This window comes from Lepisosteus platostomus, chromosome 11 (assembly GCF_059453375.1).
Source record: "Lepisosteus platostomus isolate fLepPlt1 chromosome 11, fLepPlt1.hap1, whole genome shotgun sequence".
NCBI lineage: Eukaryota > Metazoa > Chordata > Actinopteri > Semionotiformes > Lepisosteidae > Lepisosteus > Lepisosteus platostomus.
Window position 1 is genome coordinate 38,947,768 of NC_142621.1, and position 21,412 is coordinate 38,969,179.

Below are 21,412 nucleotides of genomic sequence, written 5' to 3' on the forward strand. Positions count from 1 at the left end.
AAATGTGAACTGTGAGATTGTCAGCTGAACTGTTACTTCTGCTTTAAAGTGGTTAGAATTAGTGAGATCTAGGTATATATTTTTTTCTGGGAGTGTAATAGAAATTGTGAAAAGTAAGAGACTAATGCAATGAAGTGTGCAAACCTTGCACCATTGAACATAGTTTCTTTACAAGCAGATAGCATTGATAGATCTTATAAGGTTTTTAATACTGTACTTCTTCATTAAAGCAAGACATCCCAGTATAGTACGTCTCAATTCTAGTCCTCAATACCCCACACCCAGTGACAGATCTTCCAGAAAGTGTGAGGGAGCTTAAGCTACCCCAGTATAAGCAAAAGTCCTCCCAGTTTAGTCACCCTACATTAACCTCTATTTGTAAAACCGCTAAAGGAATAACTTGAAAACTGAATATTTAAAATTAGTTGAATTTAAGGTTCAATTATGTAACTACAGGCTGCAGAAATCTTGGGAATCTAGTGGATTTAATGACTTAAAGATGCAAAATATGTAGGAATGGTTTCACGAACCATAATTATCACTAAATCAGATCTACCTTACAGTATTTAGATAATGATTATGGGTATTGATATGGAAATGTGAATATAATTATTCCAAAGTTTGTGGCTGTGACACTTTACAAAGTAAATCAGTGAAAAAGAAATATAATATGTAATTTGGTCAAAAATAAAGCAGAAATAAGCAAACAACAAAGCAAAAACAAAGCACACCATATTGAAATTCAGTTTCAAATATATTAGGTCACTGTATATTAATTGGATGCTCCAAAACATCTCTGTCATACAGTAGGTAATTCTCAAAAGTTGGTCACCTCAGTGCAGCCTGCTAGGCCACAAAAGACACCTCCCTCTATTATAAGGATAGGTATTTGTAATACTTTTTTATACATCATGCACATTGCAGAATGTGTAGACCCACGGAAACACCCAGGAGGAAACAACCACTACTTTGGCCTGCAACAACACATAGCAAAAAAGGTCTGTATTTCATTTAGGTATTTTTTGTTTGGATTGGAGGTTATCATCCAAATACATACTGTAATTCAAGTAAATTAATGACTCTGAATCTTGAGTCACATAGGCTAGACTTTAAAAAAAAAAGCATTGCCAGTGGGCACAGAATTCTCTTTTGTGAGCAGGTACATTCCTGCTTGGGCAGATCTGTAAAGTGAGATTGGTCACACCATGAAATACAGCTGTTTTCTTATAAATCTTGGAGATTGATCTGGAAATTGGTAGGAGAAATTAAATTAAAATCAGCTGAGGACCTACCAATAAAAACATACTTATTATTTCCTACAAATTTCAATGCTCCTTGTGGCCACTTCACAGTGTTGATCTATTTACTACAATAACTGCATCCACTTTGTTCAATTAATAAGTTCAAAATTTATTTTGCTTGTAGAAAAGATGTGAAGACTCCAGGAAAGATAAGATGAGATGATTCTCAAAATGAATTTTTAATATAAGGAAAACAATCCTTCCACACTAAGTTGTTTTTAACAAAAGGAAAGTTTGTCCATATAGTTTGCATTTATGCATGGTGTTTAATTTCAATATAATGAATGACAAAAAAATCTCCCCCAACACACGCAAATAACTGTTCTATGTTAAAACATTCCTTAACACACATTTGGCTGCCTTGTTAATAAAAATAGCCTTTTAAGAACAGCTTAATATTCAGCAAAGCAGAATTATTGGAATGTAAAAACACTGTTGTCTAGATGAATTACAAGGAGAACCTTGCTAGCTTCTCTTGCCTTTATTTTATGTTTCCTGAGCAACGATGGACAGAAACTGCATTTGCTAAGGATTCTTTCAAGTCCTCATTCATGTTTGACCTGAGCAATCATGGTATCATTTCCTTGCACAGCCTCTAAATCTTGACTAATCTTGTCAACTAACTTAACTTTAAAACATTCAAGGGTCCTTGCAAAAACATACCATGGTAATTTTCACACTATTGTGCCTGTTATAAACAGTACATGATTCATCTGAATCATGGTATACCACAGTGATTAATGTTATATTGTATTTGTTATTGTTAACCAGTGTAAGGTTGTGATAACCATAATATTGCATAATCTGTAAGTATTCAAGATGTTTGTATAGAACTATTGTTTATTGTTAATTGTTTTGTATTTACAGTAGTATGATATATATTGCTTAAGAATACTTTGGGAATTTTGCACAAGTTATGTTTAGGGAAGGAAACAGTGGAGAAAACTTTGCAATGCAGTGTAGCAAACTGCTCTGAAAGATGGGTTTTGATAGTACAAGCTTGTTGTAGTCTAGAAGTCATAACTTCCTTTCAGCACGGCCTGAATGTTAAAGTATCACAACATGTACAATTAGGCTTGTTCACTGCAGTGCTTCCAAGCCAATTCAAGCTTCTTTTAATGTAGAAAAACTAAAAAATATAAAAATAAAATACCATCATTACTGAATTAAAGCAGAAGAATCCATTGACTGGAGTGTTTCACCTTATACTAGTTTTGTCAACTTCTTTTTATATCTAAAACATTGTATTGAGTTTGCTTAATTACTATCATCCTTTATAGGATTCTATATTTACCATACTTGTTATGACCACTGTAAAACTACATAAGAATACAAATTATTCTAATTATATAAAATGATTACACAAATGAAAGATTGCAGTGTAAAGCTGGGGTCCCCACTTTTATTTTAAGGATTAAAAAATCACTAGCAAATGCTGTAGATGGAAAAATACATTAAAACTATTTATGCTGAATCACAAACACATTTCTCCTAATACTAATTGTTTGAGAAACGACTCGTGCATGCAAGCTTTGATTACTTCCACGTTGTTTTAAAAGAAGTGGTTTATTAATTGGATTAATTAAAACAGAAAAGAAACACTAGAAGACAGATGAAGAGCATTGACCCCTCTTGTGGAGAGCTAGCATACACTGCACAGCAGGTAGTATTAGCTTAGAATTGTACGTTGTTTCGATAAACCTTTGGCCAAGTTCCTTCAATTAACGTTGCGTTTTTGGAAGCCAAGAACAGAATGTAATAAAATACCTGTAAGTAGCTGTGGCGCAGGGTGTTATTTCTCTCTGATGAAATGTACTGAAGCTGCTGGGGATGAAGCGGAGAAGCCTATGAATTTAACAGACTGCTTCATTACGGTTCTCCAAGTCTGTAAACTTGCCGTGCCTTAAGAGCCGAGTTATAAGAGCCCTGTGCTGTCGGCTTACGGAAACAGCCGAATCCAATTCACGGGAGCAGCCAGACTTCGGGAAATATTCAATGCTACTGTTTCTAGGTTTACATGGATGCCGTGGGAGTAGTTGAAACCAAGATTTACGCAGTCTGACATATTGTTTGAAGTGAAATCCTTATGACATCTCTGACATAGCGTCAGCTAGATTTCTTCAAAGTCCATATCTTATTTCTATGCACTAACTCTATGAGTTACCGATATGTTTTTATGTCCCTTCAGTTCAGTGGCGATAGTGTCCGTATTAGGAAATCTACAGTATAATGCTTTTTTAAGGCAGAGCTCATTTCCAAGACAGCTCCATATGATAAAGTTTAAGAATGAAATGAGAGTGATTACTGGTATGAGAGACCATATGCACTTCATCAGATGAAAACGTATACACGATTATGCTACTAGAATGTTTTACATTAGACTACTTACGTTTTGCTCTTAAAGTTATTCTGCATAAATCTTCCATTACATTACATTTCATAACAGAGTTGTGATGAATTAATGCCCCGGAAAGAGAAAAATCTAATTTTGATGTAGTGTCAATGTTACACTTTATAATTCCAGGGAATTTGCTGCGGAAATAGAGACACATGCATTTTACTCTAAGCCCTACTGAAAACGGGTATTGAATTTAAATTCATAGTTTAATGAAGGACTTCCTGACATTACTTGTGCATTTGGTAAAGACAATAGCAGATAGTTGCAGGGTGAAGCATGGTCGTTCATAATTCAATCTGTCATTCAAAACTACAGTATCACAGGTGGCAAGAAACAAGCGTGCACCTGCTCGCAGAAACTGTAGTCTGTCAGAGGTCTCATCATCAGATTAATACACTGGCGAAATTAGGATTATAGAGGTTAATGTATGTGTCTGAATTTGGTCTGATCTGAGAGGTATCAAAGTGCGTATAATGAAAGTACTCAAATGCCATGTAAGCATTATTAAATAACTTTATAAGAGCTGCTAACAAATGAGCAGTTTGACTGATAAAGCAGGGTCTGAAAGGATATTAAGCAATAATGATGCAAAATAAAGTTAGATTCAATAACACATTAAAGCTGGGTTTCTTAACTTCATCATAGCTCTGGAATTCTTATTAGATGTACTTTCTACGTTTTTAATGTTTGAAGACATCTGTTTGCTATTTAACTGCATTGTTACTTACCCTCTCCTTTTACAATAGCTATTAAAATCAGAAAAGAAGGTCTGGGAAGTGTAATACACTATTTAAAACATGCATTTGTAATAGAAACAGGTATTTTAACATGTAGAAGAATTAATATAAAGTGATATACATCCCCAAAAGAAATTAAGTTAATAAATAAATTCAGTTATCAAAGCAGAATATGTTCCTGGGGTAATATTTATACCTGCAATACCTACAGTTCTAATTACATTGTCTTTATGCATTAATATAATTGGCTAAGTACAGTATATGTTACAGAAGTACAGCATTATCTGAATCAGTCTACATACAGTCTACACAACAAACATCTTGCTATAATATCTAAATGCATATTACAGTATAATACCATTAAAATTGTTACATTTGCCCCATTCTGTAGAGTGTGCTTTTTTATTATCCAGGATGTAAGCGATTTATGAATATGTCTTCTTTTGTCAAAGTAAACAAATTCCAGAATGTCTATTGCCACAGGTGTGTAAAACAAATACAACACACTTAATTAGTTAAGAAAATAAATTAATGACATATTGCAGTTCTTTGCAGTATCACTTTCTAACAGATATTAAGACAAATTCCTTGCTTACATGGTCTTATTGTCTAAATCTAGCAGAGTTTGTGTTGGTTTCACTGAAGAAATAAAATTACCAGTAGACAAAAATAGAACACCTCAAATTTTATTTGTGTTTTTATTGGAAGAGTACTATGCATTTTATTCTGCTATTTTGCACATGCTAGCCAGGAGCTTATTTTGTTATTGAATTCTTTCCTTTATGGCAATGAAAGCCAAAGCAGATATCAATCTTTATCCAGACTGAACATAGTTTGCAGTATTATCAAATACTCCCATGTCATCCTTATGCAATTAATTTTCTTTTTTTTACCACTGTATCACTCTAAGATTATGCTTGTAATGTATTTTTAAAATATGAAATTGGCTCATCATTATTATTAGTGTCATTATATTTGTGTTAATGATACTAATACATGAAACTGGATCAAGTGGTACCTGAAAAGGAATAAGCAAATGGTTTTGACATTCTAACACATGTTTTTTATAAAGGTTGTAAGAAATTAAGTAGGTGAAAGTGATTCTGATTCATTTCTTTACCCTTTGTCTATCTAGGATGATGTGCCAGGGTCATTTCTTCTTTGGATTAGTAAAAGTAAAAGCTTCTCTCTCAATACATGACCTTAAAACACGAACTTTCTTGCTTTAAGATGAAGTTCATAGACTTGGCAAGAGTGCAGTTCACTTGACAAGTTTAAGAAACGTAAAACAATGAGACTTTTACCCTCCTGAAAGAGACATACACATTTTTTGTTCCAAAAACATGTAGTACAGTATCTGGGTAACCTGATTGATAATATTCAAATTCTTGGAAGGAATATTATCCTTGCAATAACAAAAAAAAGTTATGTTGTGCAAAGTGAGCTTATTAAACTAACATAGCATAGAAAACTAGGCAAATGTTTAATTGTTGGCTGTATTTACATTAATTTTCATAAAAAACAATGAATGAAAACCCATATTCTATCAAAGACAGGTGCAGCACACAATGCCTTGATTATGGGAAAAATGGCCTCCACAAAATGAAGTGAAATTACTGCAGATTTCAGCCTGAAAATATTCAGATTTTAAGAGGCCATGCCTGGCAATCTGGTAAAGATAAAACCTTTTTATCTTTAAAACCTATCCTACAGAATTTGTTAGTAAAATAAAAAGTTCATCACTGAGAATGGACCTGGTTTGGAGGAACAGGACATGTATGGCAAATACTCATTTGACATACAGTAAGCAAATAAATAGTCACATATACAGTATAAAGAACAACTCTTCATTCTGGAATCATACATTGCATTTAATCATATGAAGAGGCTTAAATCTTTGAGGGGCTGCTCTTTGTCTTAAGCAAGACACAAATGTGGTTAGACTTTGTATGGTGGAATCAGGAAACCAGTTCTGTGGCAAGGCATTCCATTCCTGGAAAACAGTGTGTATAACACTGCAAAGAACCTTAACATCTGTTACTATACCCAAATTCTCCAGGAGGGATGTCTGCTTATTCATGCCAGTACTTAACCAAGCATAGTGGTATGTTAAAGAATACACTTCCCCTGGTTAGTTCAACTGCGAAAATCAAAGATGCAAAGAGCGACCAGAGTACCCCAAATCTGCCATGGCCTTGGAAAACAATGAACATGGCCCCTGTTGGGCATGTGGTATGTGGTCAAACAAACCTGCAAAAAGTTTTTAGTGAACCCACTCAATCAAATCTTTAACAAATTTTGATGTGGTACAATACCATTTTTAAGTTATAACATTTAGTTTAATATAACTTTTTCTTGCATGCCTATTCTATGAACCATGTTTTTACCACATCTTTACAAAGTTTCATCTGCTTAAATCAAGTATACAGTATATTCCATCACACTAGTGCTGCTGTACAGTATTCCAAAATTTGTTAGCAAACCGATTGCTACAGTATCTCATGGTAAGGTAGGCAAGGTCATGTTATACTTTACATGATCTATATATTCAGCAGATGTCATGGCTTTAAATGTGTTTTCTCAGTGAGATGTTGGTTTTGCTGCTGGAGAATATTACTTTAACAAGCATAGCCAATTGTACTGAAACGTACTTCTCAAAATCAATTCGAGAGTGACAACCATTCAAATTTTTACTGACATCCCCTATGAAGACTTGAATTAAAGGTTATGCGCCAAAATTACAACGTAATATTATCTTAAAAAATAATGCAAAAGAAATGTTGATGTATTTTAACATCATATGACATAAAGGACTATAGTGCACAGAAGAAGTTGTGGTGATGTTCACAATTTTTGTAGCTTTTGCTTTTAAACTTGTGATTTCCTCTAAGTACTCAATTATAGCAGACTTTTTCACATGAAAACTTTTTTTAAAGTAAAAATAAGATTTATTCAAGCAAATAGACAATTTTTTTAACTTATTGATGTTATGGCTAATTGTATGTCAATTCACTAGTTTATCTTTTAGTAGAAAACAATAGTATTCAGTAGCAATTATTTACAGTTTTCAATGAATTTCAAGATATTCAGTGGTAAAAAAATTGCTTGAAATTTTTAGAAGCACTGGAGTTGAAAACTATGTTGTTAGATAGAAATGGAACTACACAATTATGCTATTGATCTTGACATACTTGAGATAAAAGAGCAGGCCAGGCCAATATCTCAGGAAATGTAAGTGAAGTATGAAGTATGAAATCCATGCCACTGTTTTTGAAATGTGGAATTTGTTCATTAACTTGAGTGGTTTGTGCGCACTTGAGTTTTACGCAGTATGTAAATATAAAAGGAATGTATTGGAAATACCTACTGTAAAGGAAAGAAATCACTCATTTGGTCATTTGGTAGTGAAAGCCTTAATGCGATTGTTGTTACAAGATGGCTTGTAGCACTATGAGTCTAACACTGCTCATGCTCTTACATTTTTGTGAGCAAACAGCTAAAACTATTTTAAAGTGCCTATTTTTGATTCTGACACAGACTATGGAATGCATGGCTTTGAGCCAGAGACTAAATTTGTCTGCAGGATATTACCCCATAGCACTGTCTGACAGTAATTTAATATTTTAGTGACTGTATAAACGTGCTGCAAGGGGCTGGGTGGCTTTGTTGTTGATTCAGATGATGACTGAAGTGCTGTCGATGGTTTAACCCCTATTAAAAGTCCAGTAAGATGTCAAAAACATGTCATCTATGTCTGTAGTATGTCAAACTCTAATCCAACCTAATGCAAGTAATCAAATTTAATACACTATGTACTGACACTGAACATCAAGCCTCACATCCTGGATTTTATTGCTTTGAAATTAAGATGTTCCTTTAAAAAAAAAAATCTGAGTCTTATCAACTTGAATAGTCCTGACCTCTGAATAAAATCAAAATTGTTGTTTTCCAGGCAATATAAAATATTTGTTTTTAACTTTGTATTCACAGCTGAGATGTTTAGAAATATTTGATTTGTATACAATAGATAGTAAACAGTATGCTTATTTTAAAATGTATTTTTTATACAATACCGTGCAAAAGGTTTATTCATCTTAAACACAACTAGAAGAAAAATATATATATATAAGTTACAGGCTGAGTTTACAACTCAGACATTGTATACAATTCTTAGACATTGTGTTGAATGTCAGACAGTTTTAGGTGAAGTATGAAAATAAGTGTTTTCTTTGTTACATTTATGTTTTACCTATGCATTCTATAGGGGTCCAAGACAAATTTAGGTGCAGTGCAGAGAAAAAGTTTCTGAACCCTAAAGGCAAATATGGAAATATCCAATATCCAAAAAATAAACATCCAATAGGATTAATAATAAACAGGACAAACAGAGGAATCTCATCCCAGCTGTCAAGCTAGGTGATGGGAATGTGATGATTTGGGGCTATTTTGCTGTCTCAGGACGTAGACAACTTGCCATCATTGACATGATCATGGATTCTGCATTGTAACAGAAGATTCAAGAGGAGAATGTCAGGCTGTCTATCTGTGACCAGAAGCTGAATTGGAAATGGGTCTCGCAGCAAGACAATGATCCTAAATTAAATAAGCAGATCTACAGCAGAGTGGTGGCAGAAAAAGCAAGTCCTCATTACACAATGACCTAGTCAAAGTGTGAACCTAAATCCCATTAAAATGTTGTGGCAGGACCTGGATTGAGCTGTCCATCCAAGCCCTCAAATGTCACATAGCTGAAGAGTTCTGTAAGGTGAAATGGGCCAGAATTCCTCAAAACCAATGAGAGACTGATGATTGCAACGGTTGAATGCTATTCAAGAAGGTGGTGCCAGTTACTAAATCTAAAGGTTCACATATTTTGTCTCACAAGAATATTGAATGTTGCAGCATTTAAGGATAAATATATGTTGAAAGAGTATAATGTTTGTCATTTGTTTAGTTGGGTAAACTTTATCTAGTATGGGGACTTCATTTAAGATCTAATAACATTTATGTATAAAAAAGTGTAATATCTGAAAATCCTAAAGGGGTTCTCACACTTTATTCAGCATTGTAATAGGTTACTGTGTTTGAACTTGAAGAACTCTTCTTTAACACATTGCTACCATATGTGTGGTATTGTATGGAATGCCTAGATATTCTGTTATGTGCATCAACAGTTCTCCCAAATAATCCACTAGCATTTGATATTATTATAACAGTTTTTACTACCAGTCATATATCTGATCTTGGTTAAGAAGAAACCAGGCTTGCTATTTAGTCATCTTTAAATTTTCACATTTATCAGACTCTTAAGACACTTGATCACAATAACTCAAGGCATAATATACATAAGCAGTCAACAAGAAGTGTTGCAGTATCTAATCCATCACATCAAATTGATGAATTACTAATAAAATCTATTTTGCTTTTTGTCAGGTGCTCTTCATCATTAACATAATTGCTTCCTCTTATAACATCCATAAAGCTAAAGAACTCATCTTTGTCCTACAAAAAACAAATCCATCAATGGACTAACAGTTGATATAAAAATGGATTTTAGCAGAAAAACTTGATTTTTTTGTAAGAAAACAACAATCTTTTTTGAGAGAAAACATTTGCTGAACACATTCATAGTTAATACATTGCTCTGTTAATTATGCTTTATTAAATAATTCAGGAAATTGTTTTAGTCCAAATTAATCAGAACTTTTTGAATAACTGTTTTCCTTTCTCCTGGTAATTCTATTATTGTATAGTATAAGTAAAATAAAAGTATGTTTTACTCTGAAAAATGAAAATTAAATAAGAATTCAACAAAAATTAAAAGTATTACATTTAATATAATGCATTTCTTTTCTGATCATTAAATAAAGCATGTCATGAACATAACCCCTTTTTTTGGTTTGAACATAACCAAAATGTTATGCAAAATGGAATTAAGATTAATTTAAAGATAACATTGAGAACATTGCCCAGACATCAATAAAATTCATAACTAAGCTCCTTCAGCTCTCTCATCTTGTTTTTTCTGCAGTGAAAAATCTGAATTCAATGTTAACTGAAAACTAAAAACTATCACTCAAAAACACATAATACTTTTTTAACCTTATTCACATTTTCATTTATTTAATAATTATTGCTGAGTAATCCCATTGCATAATCCTCTAGCTGTAATACAGCAATTGAGTAGTGCATCAGCCAACAACAATCCCATTTGAAGGCCACATTCCAAACCACATTTCATCATGTAATGTCCTTTTAAAATTAATTGTGAAATTGAGCTTCCTCATTTGAGTTTATTTAACTTTTTGTTCTTCTTTCAATAATGTTGTAAACTTGTAGAAGCCTGTTCTACTAGTAGTCAGCAGCCATACCACTCTGTAACTCACAACTGGCAACCCACTGAAGCTAAGTACTGAGCCTGGTCAGTACTTGGATGGGAGACCTCCAGGGGAAAACTAAGGTTGCTGCTGGAAGAGATGTTAGTGGGGCCAGCAGGGGGCGCTCACCCTGCAGTCCATGTGGGTCCTAATGCCCCAGTATAGTGACTGGGACACTATACTGTAAACAGGCACCGTCCTTCGGATGAGATGTAAAACCGAGGTCCTGACTCTGTGGTCAATAAAAATCCCAGGGCTTAATCTCGGGTCCTGGCCAAATTTACCATTGGCCTTTACCAATCATGGCCTCCTAATAATCCCCATCTATGAATTGGCTCTCCTCCCCACTGATAGGTGATCCACTCCAGGTGGATGCTGCACAGTGGTAGTGGAGGGGAGTCCCCATTACCTGTAAAGTGCTTTGAGGGGAGTGTCCAGAAAATATATAAGTGTAAGCAAACTATACACCGTGTGGTTTACGTGCAAAGTGGTTTGATTATACAATCTTCTACAGTATATCTTTTATGGTTTACTAGCCTTTGTTCAGATCTCTGGGATGTGTTTACCCCAACTCCATCACAGTACAGTACTATAAAATAGAACAAATTATTCTATTTCTTTCTATATCTTTATTCTATATCTTTATTCCAACACATCAGCATGCTCAAAAGCACATCCCTCACCTCCCTTATTTAATGTAAACTATTATTCCATAGATCACTCTTCATCACCTAGCACTCACTTTTCCAAACCCAGGCCCACAAAAAAATGCATGCCGTTGTGTTAGGCCTTGGTACAGAAATACTATTTGGTTCTGTAATTCTTTTTGAAATTGAATTTTACTTTTGTGCAGCAATATTCACAATATTCTGGTACCAATGAGCCACATAGCCATCTTTATTTTCAGAATTTGGATACCAAACCTAAATTTATATTGGGTTTATTGAGGAAGTCATTTGCTTAATTCGTTTAAAGTTTGGTGAGTTAATGGTTGACCCAGGTCGTGGACCATGAACCTACACATTTTCAGTTGGCACTAACACATTTTCAGTTGGCTATAACAGACTTATTGTACACACAAACACATACAGTAAATCAACAAACAGTGGAAACATTTTCTTGTTCATGTTTGACCTGGCATCCATGATGTAATGTTTCTAGATGATATGGTGCAACTAACAGATACATGAAAGTGGACACAATTGAAAACACATTTACCGCACTCTTATAAAAAAAGTAAGGTATTTTTTTATTGTTTTGAAACACAGAACCTTTCTCCAGGCATCAAGAGGTGTGCTTCTCTCTGCAATGAAGTAAACATAGCCAGGAAAACTGAACTATGAGGAGATGAGCCACTGAACATAGCTGACAAAAGCTAGCAATTTGCCAAGTTGCATAAAAAAGAGATTTCTGGAGCTATTGAAGTGATTTTCAAACATTTGTTTCTAATTAGGTCTGGCTCCTGGGATTAGCCCCAGAAGATACGTTCCTTCTGAACATTTCAACTTCTATAAACAACCAATCTTCTTGTTACTAAGCTGACGGTTTTCAGGCACAGTACCGTATAGTCCTGCCAAGACGTCTACATGGTTTCAGTGTTACACTTTTGACTAATAATCTTATTTTGAATATTCATTTACATCACACATAAAAAATCTTGCAGTTCCAGCCTATGCCAAAAAACATCTAAACACCATGTGTCACTCTATTATCCTAAAAGCCCAAATACAAATGTTAGGCTTTAATGATAGTTAAAAGTAATTACAAAAATCATATTAAATTTTAGCTTCCAAATGTACACTTAACAATAACCACCCAACAGTGCTTGATATTTACATTACTGTGTAAGTGTCCTAGACATTTTGCATTGTTTAGACTTTTGTACTTAATGTTTTAGTTTTCCTATGAAGAAAGACAATTCAATTTTAATCTTAGTCTTTTTATTTTACACAGTTAATCCTGATAGATCTGTATTTTGTTGTATACAATTATAGTTATGAGAAGCACCTGGAAATGAGTCAATTACATTTCATGTGATGGATTAGATACTACAGCACTTCTAATTGACTGCTCATGTATTGTTGAGTTTTTGAGATCGTCTTTTTGATGATTCTGGTCAATGTTAATTAAACATTGTTAGATGACAAGCTTGGTTTATTTTCATTGGAACTCATAGGTGGTCGCATAGGTGTTAATAGAATTCAAGTTGTTACAATTATGGAAAACACTAGTGGAGAGTTTGAGTAAATTCTTGATTCTCATAACAAAATTATTATAAATCTTCATTGTAACATCTACACATCAGTTTACATTGACCATCAATACATTTTTTGAAGTTCCAAATTCAATTCTGTCCATCTCTTAAATGTATTTGATGGTAAATGTTACACGTATTGTAAGGTTACATTGAAGTCACTTTGCCCATTCATCCTATTATGAGAACACAAGTATAAGTTAATCATTAGAAGTGTTTCAAGAAGTACTTTGATTTCATACAAAAAGATTAAATTGCCTTCGTAGTTGTTAAGAAACAATAGGTATATATCATTTGATTGTTTTTCCATTACCACAGGTTTGATTTCTAAAAGACTTACCTCATATATGTGACTGTAAATTTGTAAAGGCTACCATTAGCAATCAAGTTCCCCAACAGAGCGAAGCCAGAGGTAACTGTTCGTCATTAATATGTTATATTAGAGTTTGTGTCGCCTGATCTTACCTTCAGTGGATTTTGGTGAGTTTGATTTTGGCATCTGTATTTAAATACAATCAAACTCTTTTTCTTTTCAAAAATATAACTTTAATCAGTAAGCATAGTAATATTTCAGCTGTGTCATGGTAATGATTTGCTTAGCTTTGATCATTTTGAGGAAAATGCTGGGAAATGAATGAAAGTACAAAGCATTAAATGAGTAACAGGAAGGCCTACTGACTTGTGACTTTTTCATTCCTGTATTGTTTTCATTTTCTGTATTAATGAGTCCACTTTGATGTACAACATGCTCCTCATTTTTTGACATATAAAATCTATATTTCTTAAATGCTGAAATGTGTTTCCTGAAGTAAAGTTTAACCTCTACTTTTTCCTTGGGTATAAGTAACATTCTGCACATAAGAAATGCATCCTTTGACATTTACTTCCTTTACTTCAAAGATGCTGAGCCCAAACTAGTAGATCCCATTTTGAGCTGCTTATCTGCTGATTAATTCTTCAAGGCACAGTACCATGCCATTGTTAGAAAATCAGACCGCTTTACTTATCAGTATCACATATTATAAATCTTGTAATATGTTATTATATAATATAATATTACATACATTATAACCTATTATAAATCTGTTCTATCAGCTCAGTTTAGACGTGTGAACTTTGCATAATCCAGTTATAAACAGCCATGTTTGCTGAAGAAATATCATATACTGTATTTTACTAAAGACTGTGGCCCTCAAGTGGACCGAAAATAAAGGGATGGACAATGATAAAAGATATTGATCTTAAAAATAAGCTTTCTTACCGTGCGTGGGTTTAATATGATGTGTTCATTTTAACTCATGAATTTAAGAGACCTTAATTAATTTGTGATTAAGAAGTGGCAGATGCTTTGCAACAGCACAATTTTAGTTATAGTAGGTCTGTGAAATGACAAATGATCTCCTTTCTAAAGTGTTAATGGTAACAAATCCCTAACAACCTCAGGTGACTATCCTCTGATAAACGTGAAACTAAACTTAGTAATTTTCTGGTAACTTCTGTACACAAATAAACACGTTATACCACTAAGATTCTTTATTAGTACACTGCCCATTATGCAGTTTATTGTCATTTAATATCACAAACTCTGCTCATTGTTTGTGTGTTACTAGAAGCTCACTAGAAGAGTTTTTATTAACAAAAACTGCTACTAAACGTGTTTATGGGGGGAAAGCTTGGGTGTTCTCTTTGTGAAGGATGCAAGTGCAAAAAAAAGGTCAAAAGGTCAAACCCAGAAAGCCTTTGAAACAGCGGAGCCTAACATGAAAGCATAATAAATACCATATTGAACTGCTGGAATGAGAATAAAGGACTAGATTTTGTCAAACAGAGGCAACAAAAAAAGAAGGAAAGTGTCACTTTATTGCTATGAAACACGACTCACCAATGAACCCTTTATGGATATGGTCCCTTATTAGGAGTTATCATTTAGAAAATAGGCCAGGATATTTCTTTACTTATGGAAATCTTTTGTTTGAGGCAATAAATGTGAGGTTATTGGCAGACTGAAAAGATGTGGAAGAGAAAAGGAACTATATCAGACACATTGAAAACTATCATATGTTAGGTTAAACCATTGATTAAGTCAGACAAGGCCTTCAATGTTCCTGAAGCATGTCTCTACATTTAACTGGGGTTATACAGTATGTACAGTAGAGCACTGGGTCATAGCCGACCCATTTTACATTATAATAAACAGGGTGAACTGCTAGTTATAAGTAAAACATTCTTACAGCACCATCCAATTCCCTTACATGTCTGCAGTACATAAACCAGCACTGAATTAGTATTAATGGAAATTTAAATGTCAAATGTATAAGATTCCATATGAAAAAAAGCTTCAAAATACAAAGCCTAGTTTATTCAAGGTACCAAAGATCATTGCATTTTTCATGCAGAAAAATTGGTATGTCATGGCAAGCTGTGAATTAGCTACATAGTTCCTCTATTTCCAGAAATGTGAATTAGCTCTATCAAAACATCAGGAGCAATACCTATATTCCAAAACATTGCAGCACTAATAGAGAACACAGCATTCTGCTCTGCAAGAACTGATGTGGTTTTGTTTCAATGTCACGGATGCATTTTCTAAGAAGGAACACATGTTTAGTAAATGCTTATATCTGTCTTGCCATCTTTGACAAGTCTCAGACGCTGTCAGCACAGCCTGTGAGTATTAACAAATACCAGGAGAGACGGCGCTAGCTAGCAGAAGGCTGCCTTGGGCCTGTGTATAGATGCATTCTATGAGAGATGGGATGTGTGGGCTCACTTAAAGCAACACATGAGGAAGGACTTAGTTGGGCTGGAGTTAGTGCAAGGCATGCTGTGTAAAATATTGCAATAACAACTCCTGCAGGTTTTACTGTTATGGAGTGCAGCAGGTACACTTTGCCTCAAGGGCAGGCTTCTTGCTAGTGATCCCCAGGCATGTTAATCAGACACAGATGTCATAATAAATTTCTTGATTTTCATGATAAAATTCAATAAGAAAATTACTAAACATGCTAACACAATTGAAGCAAACTGTTAAGAGATGTCTGAGCTGTAAAGCCAACACGATAAAAATCAAATGCTTTGAGGGACAAGAGTTCAAAAAGTGAATTGTTCTGATATTTTGAAGAAGAACAAAGTTCTAATTAAAAACGTTTTATTTTGCTTACTGGCTTAGACGTTAATCAGAGAAAGTGTAAATTCTCTATTCTTGACTGGAGATTGGAGAGTCAATGAATTCCAGTGAAGCAACTGATTTTTCTTTTGTTCCCATTTACAAAACCTCTATTTACAAAACAACTGTAAGTGTTTAACCAAGTAGGAAAGGGCTCAGAGCTTATTATTTAATATATATAATGTTTTACATAAATATCAGTTATACAGCTCTTAATATTTTTTATATTAATATCAATATTATATACTTTGTATTTTTAGAAAAAGTAAAAATTGTAAAAGTAAAAGTATGAGAGCGTTTTTCTGTGTACACTTATCCTGCATGTTGAACAATTGTATTCAAGCAATCTAAATTTCAGTTTCTTAGCTTAAATATGACCTACACAGATAGTCACAATAGTTTCTGTTGTACAAAATTAATGGTTTCATATTTTGATATGGGAATGGGAAATGGGAATTTTACTAAAAGATCAGCGGGTTTTATGCCATCTATCGTCATTCATTATGCAACAGGTACGTGTATTCCTCACAAAATTTGGTAGGTTTTGTTGCTGTTCCTTGCTCTTTATTTGAATTTGCTAGGTTCTGTATAAACATTATGAAATGGTGTATATTAATAAACTAATAAGACATGAAAGATTACTAGATGCTTAACTGTGATTTTTTTAAAAAGGGTAAGCAAAAAAGGAAAAAGACATTCTGTCTATCTTTTATTTAGTAATTTTATATATTTGTTACTAATTTGACTGCTGCTCTTATCCAAAGCTCTGTGTAGAAGTTTCTACTGTCAATTTTCTTACAACTTTTGATAACCATTTATACAAATGGGTTTGTTTGAAGATCCTGGTAAAGCACCTTTCTCAGGGAAAAGCAGCAATGTCTCCACTTGAAAGACAAACCCACAACCCTTCCACTAGCAGTTCAGAGCCCTGACCACTTCTCTTTGGTGACTCACTTAACCCATGGCTTTTGAGCTCTTCTGAAACACCTAAAACCCAGAACTCGGATGTTACAGATAGTTTAGGAAAATTTAAAAACAATGCATTTGACCAAATACCAGAACTGAAAATATAAATTGTTTCAGAATCCCCAGCCCTTCATAAATTTTACGAAACACAAACTTTGCCTTCAACATTACAAGCTGTGATGAAATAAATTTATAGCTGTAATTTAATGGTGTGTGTACATGTGTTTAAAAGCAGATGACAAACAGTGACAAAAAAATAGCTATTTTTCTTTTAGCTTTCTCTGGGGTGTCTAACCACCATGCACCAGTGACTTTAATATGACAAGGGAATCTAAAGTATATGCCTTCAAAGCCAATATAAACATCTCATTGTTGTTTTAAATCTTGTTGGCTGTTTAAGGAGAGCTAGAATTGTACAGCTTTCAACAAAATCATTTCATATACCTTTGGATCTTCATATTAATTAATACATCTGTGTAATAAATTATGTTGTGTACCTTTGGTCTTAAATATTCACATATTTAATTAATACATTTAAGCACAAACCTTTCCAGATATATAACAATGCGTAATGTTTGCTGATGGCGTGGTTTATGCCTTGAGAAGCAGGAGCTGAAAGGGCACGGGTGAAGAAGTAAGACAGGCTTCACATGCTGCTGTAGGCCAGAAATGTATTTACATTTTAATAAGCTCCTTAGACAAACTGTATATAGTCAGAGGTGCCCTCTGGTTTTACACAACTCACATGTTGTTTACATCCTGAAAAGATTCAGTATGTTAATCTTCTTTCCCTTTCCTGCTGGCTACTGGTAAGCGCAGTAAAAACTAAGCCTCTGCGCTTTTAGCTACTATGGACCATACCAACCAGTTCAGAAGAAAAGAAAGAGGAGGAGCTTCATAAAAAGACAATTCTAAAGATAGACATACTGGATCAGAACAGCTGGGTGTTTTGAAGAAGTACACAGCAACATCCAATTTAACTTTATTTCAATGCTCATTAAACAGCAGATACCAGGTTAGTACCACATTAGACTACTGTACGTCAAAATATACAGCCCATTGTTATCCTTTCACAACTTAGTAAAAGTGTAATCTTAAAGGGGTCTAGGGTTACATGTTTTACATCAAACAATTTGTTTTCTCCATCTCCATCTCCATCACAAAGCTTCACTCAGAACAATGTTACTAGTAATTCAAAACAAGTGACATTTGAAAACAGATCTTTAAGTAAATTATATGGTTTGTCATATTCTTTGAGTAGTTTGAGTTGTTACAAAACAAGATACAATAAAGTTTTAACATATGAAGAGGAGTTGTATGTGAAGTGAATCTATATATAGTATTAAAGTTATTCATGAAAAAATGTCCTGAAATGGAAATAAAAACATATTAATTACAATAAGAGTTTTTTTAAGTTATATCATTTTGAACACTAGGTAAATTGTGCACTAAAAAGTGAAAAGAAATAGTAAAACATACTGTTGCGAGACATTTAGAGCATGATACCCTCACAAAACAGAAAATGTTCTAATGTTCTCTACAGAATAGGTGTACAAAAGCAAACAGACACAATATTTGATCAAGGAACTGATTCCATGGACGGTAAATATGTCCACAGGTATGCAAATATGTTCTGTGGTGAGTCTGCAAGAACATTGGCTCTGATTTCCCAGAAAGGTGATAGAAATACTGTACTCTTCAAAATCCCTGATAGATAATGATGAAGCTTAACTTACTCTGAGACATTCCAAGAATTAAAGATAACACCATTGTCTTTAACATGCCAGATGTCACAATCTATAACAAGGAGAAAAATATCCTCCTCTTAGACATGAGCATCTATGAATGAGATGATATGTACTTGAAACTCATTGTTGATAACTTATGTTGTGGAAATATACTGTATACAGTACAGTGAATTAAAGCATTTTCTACAAGCCAGCCCAATAGAGAAAATTATTCTGTTTCCAGGAGAAAATGGTTTAAGAATTTTGAAGTAACACCCCTTCTCTCCATTGATATACTGGGTTACAGAAAAAGCTGAAGATGTGTAGCATGTGGTTAAGAACAGCACAGAGTACTTTTACAAATCCAAGCATCACTGCATTTTTCTACAGCGTTAACAATGGATGTGACTCTGCTCAATGAAGTGGCAAGACTAAAAGGGTAAACCCACAAATCAATCACCTACATGTAAATTGTAAACACGTAAAGGACATGCAGTAATATAAAATGGAAAATTTAAATAAACAAGAGAGTGCCTGTTTGGAGGCATCACAGTAATATTAGTTCTAAGAAAGGGTATTTAAGTAATCATTAAGAGCCATAATTCAAGGCCAGTGTTTTAAATAAACAGTATGGTTGTAGAGGCATATACAAAACCCAGATTTACTTTATACACATTACAGAATTCTGTAAGGTATGACAGCCTTTGCAGTGTGCGGCTTTGGCGTCTCCTGCAGACACTTTGCTGGGATGTGAAAAACAAATCTAGTGGTTTTCTTCATCATAAAATGTAAGGAAATAATGAAATATTTTAAGATATTCAAACTCTCCTTGACATTAACACCCTTGTGAGCCTTAAGTGTTGTCCTGTGGATACATCTGTCATTTTAAATGTTCAGTGTTGGTGGATGAAAAAAAAATCACCAGAAGAATAAACATTAAAAATGGTCAAACTTAGATATTTAGTGTATCATAGACCAACATTGCAGCAGGACTGGAATAAATGACTCAGCATAGAAATACTATATTGACAGGTTGTTGTTTAATTTGGACAGTAAAAACACTAACCTGATTATGTGTTGCCTTCTTTACTAGGGGGTATTAGGGTTTGAAAGTTTGTTGTAAGATAATTTGCTCTTTTGTCCTCCATAGTGTATCTCACTCCAGGAAATGTGTTAGGAGTGTTATAAAATGGGTGGATGATTTATGAAGAACTTCTGCAATAAGATAAGCTCATTTAGTTAATACTCAACATACACATGTACTATTTCTTTTACACATGGCTTAAATTTGTTCATTTCACAAAATGGTTAAAATTGTACTGCAGGCTTGGCATGTTGTGCTTTCAAGTTGAGATCTTTATTATAGATCCAGAATTGATTTATAAAACCCGCAACTGGTCTCTGTCCAGGAACATTTTCTCGGCTGACCTCATGAACGAATTCCTTTCTCTAATTGTGCTTTAATTGTGCCTGATTACACAGCAAATAGAAAAAGCTCAGAAAAAAAAGAAAACACTTAGCAGAATTATTTCTGCATGACTTGGGTTATGCATTTACCAATTATAGTTATGTATAGCAGGTAAGGTGTCATGAGCATGTTAAAGTTAATGTAGCCTTTCAGTATGAAAACAGTCAAGTTATCTAGATGTGTAAAAGTAACAGTCACCATTATAATCCATGCATATTTTACATGAAATTATTTCTTTCTCTAATATTAGAAAGTGTGTTAAATGTCTTCTACCAATTGCCAATGATGCTTTTTTTTCAGTATGTTCTTTCTTGTTCAGTATGATTCATCTACTTGTACTGTACAGTACCTACAGTATGCAGCCTGTACTTAGTTCTGAGTGTGAGGTATAGAAACACTAGAGCCTCTTTGACAAGACAGTCTAGTCATGAGACAGACAATTTATAGTAGACAAAGAGAGATTTGAAGTACCTGGAGTAATCCCACAAGAAGAACATGCAATCATGACATAGATAGGCACTTGAGCAGCTAGATTTGAATTGGACCTTTGGGCTATGATGCAAAACTGCCAACAACTCATGTAGTACTAGTGTTTGATATGCTTTACAAAGAAATAGTGACTTTTTAAAACTATTTTATATAGTTTATTTTAGATATCCTTCAACTTCATAGAATCTGATATAGCTGAATTAATGCAGGGTAAGAATGGTTATATCTTTGTTTTTGGTCTTATTTTGTTTCATAGTAGTTTTTAATGAAGTGCCAACACCTGTAAAACACTTGCAGCAAATGGTGCATGTTGTTCATGTGATTATAAAAATCTAGACCTTTTTGATGTCATGAAAAGTGCTATGCAATTACTATGCTCACCGAGAAGTAACATGGCCTTTTATTACAGCAAGTCTCATGGGCTGAATCAGATGAGGGCAACACCATATTTGTTGATATATTTTGTTATATCATGCTTCACGTTTCACATACAAAAAAGGTTACTGAAATGGCATTGCTATGGTACTCT

At 33.9% G+C, this 21,412-nt stretch overlaps 1 protein-coding gene across 6 annotated transcripts in view; it reads right to left on the bottom strand.

Moving 5' to 3' along the window:
- Window positions 1–3,220, bottom strand: part of myocd (myocardin) — a 166,423-nt gene extending 163,203 nt beyond the window's left edge. For 3 of the 6 annotated variants that reach the window (XM_088599598.1, XM_088599597.1, XM_088599600.1), the window contains exon 1: window positions 3,069–3,220. The gene's annotated coding sequence lies outside the window, so the exon portion shown is untranslated. The remainder of the gene's footprint in view (window positions 1–3,068) is intronic. The other 3 variants (XM_088599599.1, XM_088599606.1, XM_088599595.1) reach the window with 1 other exon arrangement.
- Between the last annotated feature and the right edge of the window lie 18,192 nt (window positions 3,221–21,412).